Here is a 15,248-nt window from a genome sequence, read left to right as displayed (position 1 = left end):
AAGTAAACCAAGCTCTCAAGTTTTGGTGCCTCTGTACAGGCAGCTTACCACTCACCTCCTCTAACTCTGATTAATTCTTACTCATCCTTCAGGTTTCAAATCAACACTGCCTCTTCCTGGAAACCCTGATTTCCCAGTCAGAATTAGCAAATGCTCTTCTGTGTCTCCTCCCCCAAGTGCCCTAAACACATCTTCAGTCATAATAAATGTATGGTAATTGGTGGTTTATAAAAATTTGTTACTTCAATCATTTAGGAGCCAGCAATTAGAGTGCACAGGCCAAATCTGACCCATGGCCTCTTTTAGTACAGCCTTCAAAATAAGAATGGTTTTTGCATTTTTAAAAGGTTAGTTACAAAAATAAGTAGAATATGCAATTGAGATTGTATGTGTCCCTTAATGCCTAAAATATTTATTATCTGGCTCTTTAGAGAAAAATTTGCTGACCCCTGCCATATATCATAAGTAATTTGAGTGCAAGAACTATGTTTTATTTCACTGTATGTCCTATTCCTAGCACAATGTCTGACGCATGAAAGGAATCACATGCTTGTTGAAGGGATGAATTAGTTAGTACAACCAGTATTTTCTACAGTATTATTTATCATAGAATCAAAACACAACTTTATTTTGTCTCCCCATGTTCCAATAAAATGTACCCCATTGAGGTAACCTTTTCCTAGCCATAGATGGAAGTTTGGATAGAGCACATGATTTTCTGCTCACTTCTTCAAAAATAGACCGTCCATAGGTCACTCTAAGTCACAAAACACAACCTTGATTTAGTAATTAGAATGTATTCCATCCAAGATATTACTCAGCTTTCTCAATCTTCACTCAATGGTGAGGCTTTGTTTCCCACTAAGCCCATGCTAAGACCTGTAGTGGTGGCTAAATGCCTTTGGAAAAGGAAGAGTGATTGATAGATTTTCTTCTTTCTCTCTCCACTTGCCAGTTTCTATTTGGATCCTCACCAGGGTGGAAATAGGAGTAGGGAAGAGAGGTAAGGGATTGGTCATTTCTTCCTTGGTGGAATGGCTTCCCACTCTCTGGGTCTTTGGCTCTTCTGTGGGTTCTTCAAAGACCTCCATCACAGAAGACCCCTCTCCTGTAATTTGGGAGGCCTGGGTTGATGCATTTTTGTTTAGGTTGGTAGTTAACAACTCTTTCCTCAGCCTCTGGGAATCCAGAAATTGTCTTCAGCTTCTTGTTGATGGGGTCCTTTCTCCCCTGCAGATGGCCATATTGAAAAGGGTTCAGGATGACCCTACCCTGGCTCTCTTTCTTGCGTGACCCCTGTTTGGTTCCTAGGAAAAAATCAAACATACCCTGCCCTAACAAACTCTGGGAATGAAGGCCAATCTCAACACAGTCAATCGTGTTCTCCTGCCAAGGGCCACATTAGCTTTCTCAGAAAGGAGTACAGTTCCAATTCGCTCCCCTTCTACCACAGGGAATAAATGTCAAGCTCTGTGAGTGATCCAGTGAAATACCCACTAGGCTTCTACTCGTTTTGGAAGGTGAAGTGGAGTCTTGGCCTAGCAACAGCTCTGGGTAAAGAAACATTTTCACAAATTTCCCTTCCCACTCCCTTTCACAATCTGACTCCCTTTTATTTCTTGGAACCTCTTCTGGAGCATTTCCATTGTAAATTTTGTATATGATGGCCTGGCTTTGGAATTCCCAACTATTGTTGGTCATTTATCATGTCTTCCTGGAAACTCGAATTTAATATTATGTTAAATAAGGCTTATTTTTTCTAATTAGGTAAGAAAAGGTAAATTATCCATGGTGAAACCTCTGGTTAGATTCACATAGCCTCATCATCTATTGATATCTACCAATTTGAAGCAACAACATTAAGATTTGTTGAACATCTGTAGCATATGCTTTAGAGAGATTTTCTCATCTAACCCCCTTTTTATAATTTTCCCTCTTTTATAGGTGAAAACTGAGCCTCAGAGAAATTAATTGACCTTCTTAAGGTAATCCAGAAAATATAGATCAAAGCTAAGGTGAAAACCCAGGTCATTATGATTTCAAAGTCCCTCATCTTTCTACTACACCATGATCTTTGAACTTTGTCATCCAAAAGTCCCGAATGGCAGAGGAGAGTCAACACGTATCCCTGGGGAAGTCTGGGTGACCCAAAAAGGCCCTACCACAAGTGCAAAATTTCTCTGAAATCTCATGCTTGATCATAAAATGCATAAATTTGCATTCTATTCTATATGTTTATTATCATATAAGCTATGCTTAAAATTGTCACTTAAACTATCTATGTTCTCCTTGTCTAAATATTCAAGTAAATTTAATCATCTAGGAAAATACACTATGTTTGTCCTGTACTTTCTTGAGCATACTACTCTAGTTTGAGAAGTGCCAGCATATTCCTCAGTTTGAGAAAGAAGGTACTGGAATATGCTGGTAAGGCAAGGATTTCAAGGACAGCCTCAACTCATTTTAACCACTGGAATGAGGGAAATGGAAAGACGTAATATACGAGAATTGTTAAGGAGAATTTGGGAATAAAGTGAAAATCACTGCAGTAATTTCTTAAAGATTGGCATGACACTATAACTAATACTATTGTGATTATTGATACCATAATAAAAATTGTTTACGATCATGTGTTGTTGGATGAACAATGCACTAATGATGGTATAATATTGGAGAAGTAACATGGGGACATTCAGCTGTTCTTAACCTGGAGGCCGTGGAGCACAGAAATTTTATCCCTATTTCTGAGGAAGGGGAAGGTCTGTAGCTTTCCTTAGACTCTCAAAGGAATCCAAGATCCACAAAGGTTAAGAAACACTGCTACAGAGAAAAGAGCAGAGATTTTGGGATCACATGGCCTTGTTTTCCAGTGCTAGCTCTAGGCTTACTAAACTACATGATATACTTTCTCTCTAAGCCTCAGGTTCCCCATTTGTAAAATGAGGATCATAATACCCAAATCACAGGGCTGTTGTGAGGATTAAATTAAGTTCTTTATGTTAAATGTTTAATATAGAGTAGGCACTCAAGAAATGTTAATCTCCTTCCTCCTGCCACAATATATAAAAGATGATAAGGGCCTTTGACTACAAATGGATGAATAACTTATAGTGGAATATATACCCTGGCTAGATATGACTACTTAGAAAATGTTCTACTTTACTCTTAGAACCCCAACCAAAAAATCAGGCTGATGTTAAATTTCCACAAAATATTTAAATCAAATGTATTAAGTTGGTGCCTAAAAAATCCTTTTCAAACCTAGAAATATAACATGCAAATATTCTGTTTGTAAAGATGGAATTATTTAAGCACTATCACATCCTGGAATGTTTGGTTTCAATTCTAAGCATGTATTACTGTAAGACCCAGGATGAAAAACCTCTTGAATTTAGCTAGAGATTTGATCCTCTTAAATGACATATGAAGCAGCTTTTATAAAGATAGGGAGCCTCAGCTAGTCTTACAGATTTATGAGGAAGCCTCGAAGGGGTTAAAGTAGAAAGCTTATACAAACTTTGCTTCTCAGCCTCTCTTATCTCCTCCCTCTCCACACCGCTGAGACAGAGCAGAGCTGAATCACTACCTTTCCCGCATACTCTAAACTGTTGCCTGCGAAAGAGGAACTGGGGACTTAGACTAATTCAGGCTGCTTTCATTCAAATGTTCCAGAGGGCACACACACATCCAAACAGACTTCTCTTTGCTTTTCAGAGCTTATAAGGAGCAGGCATCTGAAGCTGCACTCTGAAGCTGTAAGTGGTAACTGGCATTTTAAGTAACATTTTAAGTAATAGGAGGTGTTTTTCTGTTTTTCTGCAAAGGGATTACTCTTTAGGAAGATGAAAGAGAAACCATACTTTGCATGAACATAGTCCTGCTTCTTTGGCAAAACAAGGCTTTCGTTCTATTTTCCAGCTGTTCCAGGGATGTTCCTGAACAACTTACCTGTTGGTGAAAGCTTCAAAAGGGATACTTAAGTGACCCATCCTATTCATACTGTGGACCAGGAGAGGTAAGAGATATTTGGAAATATGATGTTATTCCCGGTGAGGTGAGAGGCATTATTTTATTTATCGGCAGGTGTGACAAATAGGCACCATCTGCTGCAGAAGATACAGCAACTCCTGCTTGAGCAAGCTTATTACTTAATGGCTCCAGTCACTGAAGAAGCATTTGCTGCTGGAATCGTTTTTTCATAGGGTGATGTGGAACTCGATACACTTATCTCTCTTAGTTTTTTCTCCCCAGCTAGGAAGATAAATATAAATAGAATGTATTAACTCTTAAAAGCTGATAGCAGTTCATAGTTTTTAATTTCTTTTCTGAATTGTTCCACTGAACATTTTCCTTAAGTACTTGGTGAGATTTCAGCTCTGGAATTATATAGGCAGGTGTCATGTAGAAAAATGTAAAATTACCAGTGGGGTGTTCCCAGAACCTTATCATGTTAAAGAAAATAAAAGTAACTACTAGGAGCATCCTGAGAACCAAATAGAGATCAGGGTACTCTTATTTTATATCTCCAGCACCTAAAAAAGTGTCTGGAACTTGATTGGCACTCAATAAATGTTTACCAAAGAAATGTTAATCTGATTTTGGAGACCTGTGCAGAACTTGGTTACTCTTGTTACAAATAAGTTTCACTCAAGGAATTGCTCTCGGGTTTGATTGATGCAAACAGCTATTCCCTTATCATTCTGGGGAGCAAAATTCATGATCTAGGAGTGTATGTCATTTTGCTCCTGTGAGGTTATATATACTATGCTAATGTCAAAAATTAGTGAGAATTTGACATTTCAATGTTTATACTAAAAACAGAAGACTTTTTTTTTTTTACTAAGATTTTATTTACCAAATGAATGACAAAATATACAATCAGAAAACCAAAGGTGCATTTATGTCACTTGTGAGTATTTTGATTTACATTAGAATTGAAGTAAACCAGAGGCACAAGTTAATATTGGACATTGGCCAGTTATTAAATTAAACACTTCCTCTTTTCCCTTTCCCCCAAACTTCTCGTCCTCTTTTTTTCCTCCATTCTTTCTCAATATTACCTCCTTCCCTTCCTTCGCCCCCCCCCATGATCACTCATTTCCTGCCCCATCTTGTCTCCATCCCACATCCCTCATAGTCTTTACTCATTTCTCACATTTCTTTCTTTTCCTCCTCTCTCCCTTCCCTCTTCCTCTATCTTCCTTTCTTTCTTTCCCGAATTCCTTACCCCCTTTTCCATTCCTCACCCTCCTCCTTATCCCTCAACAGCTTTCAATCACTTTTACAAAGACTAGAAACTGATTTTTATTGTATGAGCTTTCCAGAAAGAACTGCAGGATACTAAAATAATTCTTTCCACAAAAAATCATATCCTTCAGAATTAATAGAATTTGAATTCTTTTTGAAATTGCATGGTTGTTTTTCTTTCCAAATGGTGCAGAGCTTTTAACAGAGCAATCATATTATCTGTGCAACTCATTAATTAGTTAGCAAAGAGAGCCATGACAATCCTGTTTGAAAAGCTTTTATGAGAAGTAGTCACAGATATAGGACCAGAGTAACGAAAAAGAGGATTTCCCAATATCTAAAAATTGCATTTATTCATTTCAAAGTCCTTAAGGAATTAAATTGATAAACCTCCCTGAATTGACCAGACTGTTTGGTCTCCTGAAGACTATAGAGGCTTTAAGAAATATGTGATTAGTTAGTTTTCCAAAATTTCAAAGGAAATGTTTAAAGAAATTGACAACTGTAGCTGAGATCATTGTTCTCTAAGCTTCTCCAAGCTTCATAGAATTCTAATAAATATTGAATAAGTATTCAGACCTAAGGAAGATTCAGGGTCAATTGCATAGGAGGCAGAAAATGAACTATCAATTATTATTGAAAATTATCTATAGACACAAGTGAACTTTCTAAAACTTAAATTTAAAATTTAACCCATCCCATATAGTTTTCCTTTAAAATCTTGTACGTGAAATAGCACTTCATCAACAGAGTTTCTAACAAGGTGATAATTTCTTAACTCTAGATTATAATCTGGAATTATTCTCCAGTAAGAAATTGAACAGTGGAGGAAAGGAATAAAAAGAAAAGAGAAATTTATGTTCTTCTCCAAGCTATATTAGCAATCGGATCAGAGATAAGACCATGCTTCTCTTCGAACTCTAAATATTAGGTACATTTCTTCATCATACCCATGCATTTATTCAATAATTCTTGAGCAGCTACTGCAAGCAAAGCTGTATAAGGGATAGACTGCTGAAAAGGATCCTCAAGAATTTTGTAAACTAGAATTTAGAAGAAAACATATCAAATAGATATCTGCAATATTTGTCAAATTTAATTCCTCTAGGAGAAATACAAAGCATTGTGGAAATTAGGGTTAGGGTGGAAAGTCAAGATCAGCTTCATGAACTGAATCTTAAAGAATTGTATTATTTCCTCACCCAGAGATGTGTGAAGATAGAAGAAACTGGTCAAACAAAAATATGGAAGCAGGGAAGTAGGTAAGAGTGAACATTACAGTTTTATTGGAAAGAGGGTAATGGAAGGAATTAAGGTAAGCCAGGGCCAGAGCATTGACAGCCTTAAATGTCAAGCTAAGGAAAATGGAGTAAAATCCAAAGGCAACATGCGGACTTCCACATTTTATTTCTTTTTCCTTTTTCATTCCACTAGACTAGTTGTAAATAAAGCATATAGTAATAAAATATAGAATAAAATAGCAAGTTGAAGATTACACACAGTTTGGCATTCTTTTTATAAAGTTCAAAACAAATAATACTAACATTGTTTAGGCATAGGGGTGTGTGTGTGTGTGTGTGTGTGTGTGTGTGTAAATAAAAGGAAGGTAATGAGTCACAAATTTCAGAATATTGGTTATTGGTTATTTCTGGAGAAGGATAGGTAAGAGGATGAGATGGGAAGAGCATAGGTGGATGTCATGTAAATTATTAGTCATTTTCAATCTTAAAGTTGCTAGATGTTTGCCCACAGATGTTTGTCCATGAGTGTTCAATATATTATTAAATAAGTGAATAAAAAAGTGCTCAAATTTACCAATGATGACAATGTACCATAAACCAAAGAGTATGACTTACCTGATTCTGTGTACTTGGGGTTCAAAGGGAGTATAAAGATACTATGATAGTATAGAGGTTTCTCCCATTTGGCTTGCACTAGCAGTGAGTGTTCATTTTTCCTTACCCTTCTTTTCTGGAAGGCAGGTAAAAAAGTAACTTAGGAGATACATGGATGAAAAATCCATTAAGCTCTTATCTCTAGGTTACTACCATTCTTAAGAAAAGGAGCTGCTGGGAGAAGTGGTGAGGAGGAAGGCCAGTCAGACTGACAACCTATACGTGAAGCACTTGAATATGTAGTGAAGCAGTTGAGCTGTGTGGGCTGTCTGGGACTGTTAGAGTCCTGATTTGAAGTGCTCTGTTCTATTTGTAGACTGATGTTTTTCAGCCCCGGCTGCATATCAAAATCACCTGTGGAGCTTTTAAGCAATACAGATGTTCATGCCCCATACAGAGCTACTGAATCAGAAACCCTGAAGAAAAGACCCAGTTATATATATTTTCAAAAAGCATACTAAGTAATACTAAAGTACAGCAAGGACTGAAAAGCATTCCCTGAAGAATGTGCTTAGAAACAAGTGGGTAACTTGTTTCAAACATTGATTCCAGGATACTGTCCCCAGAGATTCTAATCTAAGAAACAAGGTAAAGGCTCTGGGAAAGGGTCCATGTTTTTATTCATAATAAACACCCTGTAGGTGATTCTGGTTAAGGGACTTCCCTTGACCACTCTGAGAAACATTACCCCAAAGGTTCCAAAACACTAGGGTTTCAGGGTGATTACTCTATGTATTTGCTTCCTAAAACTGCCATAAAAAAATTATATAAGCTAGGTGGCTTAAAACAACAGAAATTTATTCTTTCAGGCCTGGAGTATAGAAGTCTGGAATCATGGTATCAGTAGGGCCATGCACTCTCTGAAATCTGTAGGGTAGACTCCTTCCTTGCCACTTCGAGCCTCTGGTATTTGCTGGCAATCTTCAGCATTCCTTGGCTGGTAGATACATCACTCTAATCTCTACCTCTATCTTCTCCTTGTATGCCTCTGTCTTCTCCTCTTCTTGTGAGGACACCAGTCATTAGATTAGGGCCAACCTAATATATTGACTTGATTACATCTACAAGGTCTTATTTCCAAATAAGGTTACATTCACAGTTACTGGGGGTTAGGACTTCACCATTTTTGGGGGGGTGACACTATTCAACCCATAACATTGTTTTAAATGCTTTTAAAAGTAGAGCCTCCAAACAACCAATAAGATAGATTAGCTGTATTCTTTAGCTGGGCTATCTAGAGAGAAAAAACAATAATTAACTCTCAAAGCTCAGTATGCAAAGAAACACTTGAGAAGCTTGTGTTTAGTATGCATATTTCTGGGCCTTGATCCCAGCTAATCAAAAATCAAAATAGCTGTACTTGCAAGGATAGAAAAATGTTTCCTAGACCACTGCTCCAAATACAGTGGAAAGATATTCTCTCTCTCTCTCTCTCTCTCTCTGTCTCTCTGTTCTTGTTTCTTATGAATCAAGTGTGGGCAATAGGAACAGTAAGTAGGCAGACTAAGAAAAATATGGATTATAGAAAGTATAGTAACGTGGGCTAGGGAATACAAACTTTAAGCTGAAGTGTTCTCAGGCTGGGGGCAAAATTCAAGATGATAGGAAAAATAATGTGACTGTTGGAGCTAGTTCTACGAACTCTCCTTGGGTATGTTAACAACAGACAAAACTAGGCTACACTGTTAGCAATCTACTATAGTACATAGAAGTGTGACAGGTGATGGTTGTTTATATCATTTATTTTAGCCACCCACATTCAAAATTCATGTTTAGAATGGTAAGTTAAATCATTTTGGAAGGCTTCAGCAGTAAATAGTTGACCCTATTCACACAGTGGAATGTTTTTGCCAATAAAAAGAAAGTTCTAGCTTTACCAATGATAAAGCATGCAATGCATTTATTTGCTCAGAATAGGCATACTCTCTCAAATCCTTCTGGTGTACAACTATTGGGGGGAAATGTCTATTTCCACCCTACAGCTCTAAATGAGAGAGAGAGACCAAAAACAAAATTAGGGGAAGCCTGCATTCCTGAACATTCCCCTGATTCATTAAAGTAACAATTGTCACTGGGATCTGGAGATTGAAAAACAATTCCTTAAAATTAGGATTCCTTTGTTTCAGTGCTAGGCTTTCCTGGTTCAACTAGATCAGTGGTTCTTAGTCCTGGCTGCACTTTGAAGTTACTTGGAAAAGACTTTATTGCTTTTCTTCTATCTCTCTTATTTAGATATGTGGGGTAAAAATAGACATTTTTCCCCAATGTTTGTAGACCCAGAAGGAATTGAGAGGGTGTGCCTATTCCAAGCAAATAAATGCATCCTTCATCATTGGTAAAGATAGAACCTTCTTTTTGTTGGCAAAAGCATTCCACCATGTAAATAGGGTCAACTATTTACTGCTGCAGTCTTCCAAAATGATTTAACTTGGCATTCTAAACATGAACTTTGAATATGGGTGGCTATTTTTTTTTTAAATAGTAGTGCTTCGGTCTCATCCCAGACCAATAAAGTCTGAATCTCTAGAGTGGTGCCCAGGCCCCTACTGTGGAGATTATGATTCAGGAAGTCTAGATTTGGGCCCAGGATCTGTATATTAATAAGTACCCCCAAGTAAATCTTATGATCAGTTGGTTTAGAAAACATTGTTCTAATCTAGGTTAGTTATTAGCTGCCGTTTAGTGATCTGATTTTTTTTCTTTAACCTTTTAAAAGCTATCTTCTACACAGAAGAAAAAGCATTCTAAAATTGGTTTGCATATAGTAAACCATTTTGCAATTTATCAATTTATTTTTATTTCAAAATACATTGCCATTTGTTTTTCTTAGAGATAACCGAATCTTTATTTTTGTTTTTGATTTTCAGGAAAATCAGTATCTGTTGGAGAATCTGAAGAGCCAAATCTCCTGAGCCTGGGCCTACTGCTGTCAGCGTCTCTGAGACCTCTCTTACCTGAGAATTACCAGGTCTCACAACACTTTCCGTCCAGCCTACAGTGAGGGATGTCAACAAAGCTACAGAAAACTCACATTTTCTAGACTTACAAGCTGTGCAGCTGGGCAGGAACCTTATAATCTCCATCCTTAGGGAAGGTTCAGAAATATAGACAAACGGGAGGAAAACTCAGATATGCTGAGCCTGATATATACAAAAGCCTTCAGATAGTCTCCTCAAGGAAGAGCCCAATTAGGTCCACATAATTAGTCCACACATCTAGATTAGGTATAGGCAAAACGAACCCTTTATCCATCTACCAAAACAGAGCAAAAGACTGACATAATACTATAAAAGATTCTTGTTCTAATAACAGTATTATAAAGCAGTTTCAGCCATATTTATTTTAATCAGTATAAAAGTAGGAGTGTGGAAAATAAAGCATTACTTATATTTTTGAAAATTGATTAAGAAGCTCTGATAAAACCTATTGGAGGGGTGATTGCTGTGCTGAAGGATAGAGAGGGTGTCTCAATTGTCAAATCATAGCATCACCATTTTCTGCTTGTGTGCTATTACCTTAGCTCTGAGAGTGATTTGTTTTTACCGGATTGTTAGAACACGTCCAATAGATTTAGAGACAGTCTAAGTGACTGTGAAATGCCTCAAGGGCAATAGAAATCAAAGAGAAACACATACCAACTCAAGTCTTGAGTGATGATGGAGGCGCATTTTAAATACCATGGAAATCTCACTGGGCGTGCCCATTTTCCCACTCTGGCAACAGAGGTTGATACTTCTTCAGACAAGTATTCCAACCTGTACATGTATGTGGGCTTATTCCTGAGCCTCCTGGCCATTCTCCTCATCTTGCTCTTCACAATGCTCCTTCGGCTCAAACATGTCATCTCGCCCATCAACTCGGACAGCACAGAAAGTGTTCCTCAGTTCACAGATGTAGAGATGCAGAGTCGAATCCCCACTCCTTAAAGCCAGGATGAAGGTGAGCTTTAGTGGATCTGGGTAAACCCTTATATATAGATGTCCAGGAGAGCTTGCTTTCTTACATGAAGCTTCCCATGTAGGGAATCCACAAGTTGTTCATTTAACAACAAGCTGTTCATGTTTTCTTTGTGTTATTCTTCATCTTTACTCTGCTTGTGGACTATCTAAAACGTTTAAGACTCACTCTGAAAGGAATATAGGAAATGACAGCTGGTTGGGAGGGCTGGTTTCCATAGTAACCAAACAGTGCATGGGCCTTGCACAAACCTCAGACCACAGAAATTCATACGCAGTGGTTGTAAGAAACACAGGGTCCCTGGAAGCTCCAAAAACAAAGAAGATTTGCTTTTGAAAGGGTTGATCCTTCAAAGAGGATATCCCAAGAAAAGGACAAGTTCTAATTTAGTGTTTTGATCCTAAAGAATCACCTCTACACGAAGTTAAATTATGTCAGAAGTTAATGGAAGGGACCACGAGTCCTTTCCCTAAACAGCAGTGATTTGATCATCTTAGGCAATTCGGTTTGTTTCAAATGAAAGAAGAGATTTAAAGAAACTGTTTCAGTTTAAAGAGTAAGTTTTCAGAAAGAAGTTTCTAGTAAACAAACTCATCTAGAGAGAGAAAAATGTGCATATTATAACTATGTTAATTCTATTCATGCAGCTTCTTTGTCTTTTTCTTTCTCCCTGTCACACTCTAGGATAGAGTTGCACACAAATATGAGCTTTGTTTAAAAGGTGCCTTTGCAAACAAGACTCAACTGTACTTTAGAGCAGAAATGAAATGATTTTGGTATTCTGTTGTTGAATGTGGCTTTGGACAAAACATTCAAGCCTTCTGAGTCCCAGGGTTTTTGTGGTGAAAAATGGTTAGAGAGCTATTTAGTCATCACTATACTCTTTAGATCTGAGTATTTAAAAAAAAAAAAAAAGACAAAGGAGGAAAGGACTAAACAACATCCTCCAACAAATCCTTATTGAGATCAATGTCCTCAAATGTCTCATTTGTATTTCCCAGAAAATGTTCCTCCCTTCCTGATCCCTGCCAAAAGATGAAGTGTCTCACTTATTATCTATAAGAGAATTATATTTTGAAAAATTCCGTTCTCATAAGTAGCCCTAGTATGCCAGTAGTGTGGAGAGAATTTAATTTTTAAAACTAACTTTTCAAAGGGAAACCAAAGGAGATGAGTACCATTTACAAATTAGAATTTAAAAAACTGGTCATATTCTTCCCACCAAAGGATGAGTACACCTGTGTTAAATTCTACTTGCTAAAACAAAAAATAAGTTATCACTTGCACCTGAAGGGGGGGGGTCATCAAATTTCAGAGAGTACTCTCTCAGGAACTGTAATGATGGTAAGAGAGAAATCAAATAGATGTTAGATTAATGCCACCCCCACCAGAAATGTAGCTCTTTGTAGTCTGTAACCAATTTAGATTGGCCCTTCTTCTCTGATCTAAATCTAAGTTGGTAGTGAAATTCCCAAGTGCTTTCCACTTTTATACAGTCATTTGTCAATGCTCCTCTCTCCAAGGGGCTGCAAGTGTGAAATCCCCACATGCAGAGCTAAATTTAGCAGTAAGGCTGACTCTGCCACACCTGTTACCCAACTGTGCACTGTCAGAGATGGGAGCTGCATTCTGCACCATTCAAAACAAATTAGCAGATGGGCTAAGACTTGGATAGGGCATGTATTTTTCCAAACTCAAAGTGACTCACATTATTACACCTTGATGGTCTTAAGTTGTGTGTTTATTCAACACCCAAATTCAGTGGACCCTTTAAAATTTGAGCTTTGGTAGCCAAACATGGACTTCATCAAGACTGCCAATACCGCCCCCTCCCTCCCCAGAACTTCTTAAGAACACACATCTTCCCTCATTCCAGGCTCTCCGTTTTGTGCCCACAGTATTTGAATGCACTTTACAGTTGAGAAGTCAGTGGCTGGATAAATGAAGGAACTGATTATACTCTCAACAGCAGTGAATAGCAAGATACGAAATACCTTGTTGCTGAATCTAATACAGATACAGACTGAAAATCTATTCTCTGCCCATCTGACCTCCCTAACCCAAATTTCAGGAGAATAAAACTGCTTTTTAAGCACTGACTTGGATGAAGCTTTCTAATTTATGATTAGGTTACTCACATGGAAAACTACCACCTTCTTTCATCACAACTACCCCATGGGGATCCAGATCGTCATTGAGCATTAACCAAAGCACACAGCACAGTTTATACCAAAATAGCAGCATAACACCCCCCACCCAATTTCCAGTGACAATACAAATGGAAATGCTTTTAAGCAGATGTGTCATTATAATGACTCACATGGTATTTAATCTTTAGGAAAATAAACTGAATGTTTTTATTGTAGCAAACTTACTGTAAAGAAAAGAATTTTTACATTATATTTATTCTCCAATGTATTAACATATATTACTGCTCAGAAAGGCAGCTAGAGTAACCGGAGGGCACAATTTGAGTTTATTCTTCTGTTCAAAATGCTGACTTGGATTGCCTTCCCCCACCCCCACTCCCTCCAAAATTGCACATTAGCCAGTATATAAACAGGTAGGTTATTTATATGTGTGTGTACTCTGTTTTAAGATGAAAAGAACAATTCTTCACTTTTTATTAGCTGAACCATATGAAATTGCCATTTTATAGGCCAAAAAATGCTCAAATATCACCAATTTCATAAAATTCAACCTAATACAAAGACTCACCACATTAATTCTGTAAATAGTAAATTCTCCTAATATGTTTTAAAAGAATCCAATTTTTTAAAAGATATTTTGCATATATTTCAGAATCATGGGTTGTATAAAACAAAGTATATTGTAAAAGGCTTATGTATTATGTATTATGTATTAAGCAGGAAATATTAAGGTTAATCAAGTAAAGATGAATTCATCCAGCCTAACCTTTCCATCCATGCCAAATCTGAAGCTTTAGACTCACAACTGAGTTTGACTGCTGCAGATCCCACCATACTTACTAAGTAGGTATAAGGGATCCATTTTAATACATTTCAATGGTTATATTTAGTAATACATTTTATTCACTTGTGCTTGTACAAAAGAACTTTTTTTTTAACAAAATGAAGAATTGTGTGGAATAAAAAATTGAGTTTCTTTTGTTTGAAATCATTAATGTTTGAAATAGATTCATATTGTATAAAAATGGAAATATATTTGCATTAATATTTAGCATGTCATTTTTGATCCCTGGACAATAAATGGTGACTGGTTTAATGATAACACATATCTATTGTCTGAAGAATGTAAAGAGAATGACATTAGTCTCTTCATCCCACTATAAATTGTAACGACTGCACATTTGTGGGACTTTTATAATTTTGAGGTCTCATTATTTTTTCTTATTCTCTCTTTGGTTCTCTCTCCACTTGTAAAGTGATTGCTGCATTTGTTTGTTCAGTAGTAAGTTGTGAAAAAAATTGAATAACTTCCAGCTGTCCATAAGAGTGACCTGAGGGAAGACTGAGATAAGGTATCTAAAGTGCCAATAGCTTTCCACATTCCTCTGCTGATAGGATTTTTTTTTTTTTTTGAGACAGGGTCTCACTCCAATCACCCAGGCTGCAGTACAATGGCCCGATCATGGATCACTGCAGCCTCATCTTCCCAGGATCAGTTGATCCTCTCACCTCAACCTCCCAAGTAGCTGGGACTACAGGCGCGTGCTAATTTTTTTTTTTTCCGGTATTTTTAGTAGAGACAAGGTTTCGCCATGTTGGCCAGGGTGGTCTCGAACTCCTGGGCTCAAGTGATCCACCCACCTCAACCTCCCAAAGTGCTGGGATTACAGGCGTGAGCCACCAAGCCTGGCCAGATTTTTTTTTTAATGTAGTTTCCATTTTGTACTTTCTTCATTTGATCCTCACAGTAACCCTGTGAGTAGTGAGTGGAGATAACATGAAGTCTGCTTGACAAAAGAAAAAACAGGTACAGAGAGATTTGTGAGGCATTCGTGGTTACACAGAGGCAGAGTCAAGATTACACTGTAAGGTTTTGGACTCCCGTTTTAAAACTCATTCCACCATGCTTTTCTTTCTGAACACTGAAGAGATATTTCGGAGCTATTCATTCTATAACACTCCAAGTTCTGCAAACAACAATTGAGCTCTGTGGGTGATT

The 15,248-nt window shown here is 37.4% G+C and overlaps 1 long non-coding RNA gene across 1 annotated transcript; it reads left to right on the top strand.

Annotated features, from left to right (window-relative positions):
• The first annotated feature begins 3,582 nt into the window (after positions 1–3,582).
• On the top strand, positions 3,583–14,351 carry LOC105542808. Its single transcript, XR_001006528.1, has 3 exons — positions 3,583–3,755; positions 3,919–4,015; positions 10,010–14,351. It is a non-coding gene; the product is annotated as an uncharacterized LOC105542808 (long non-coding RNA).
• The last annotated feature ends 897 nt before the right edge of the window (positions 14,352–15,248 follow it).

Source organism: Mandrillus leucophaeus, unplaced genomic scaffold, assembly GCF_000951045.1.
Source record: "Mandrillus leucophaeus isolate KB7577 unplaced genomic scaffold, Mleu.le_1.0 Scaffold269, whole genome shotgun sequence".
NCBI lineage: Eukaryota > Metazoa > Chordata > Mammalia > Primates > Cercopithecidae > Mandrillus > Mandrillus leucophaeus.
The sequence above is the reverse complement of the archived record's forward strand: the minus strand, read 5'-3'. Positions and strand labels throughout refer to the sequence as shown.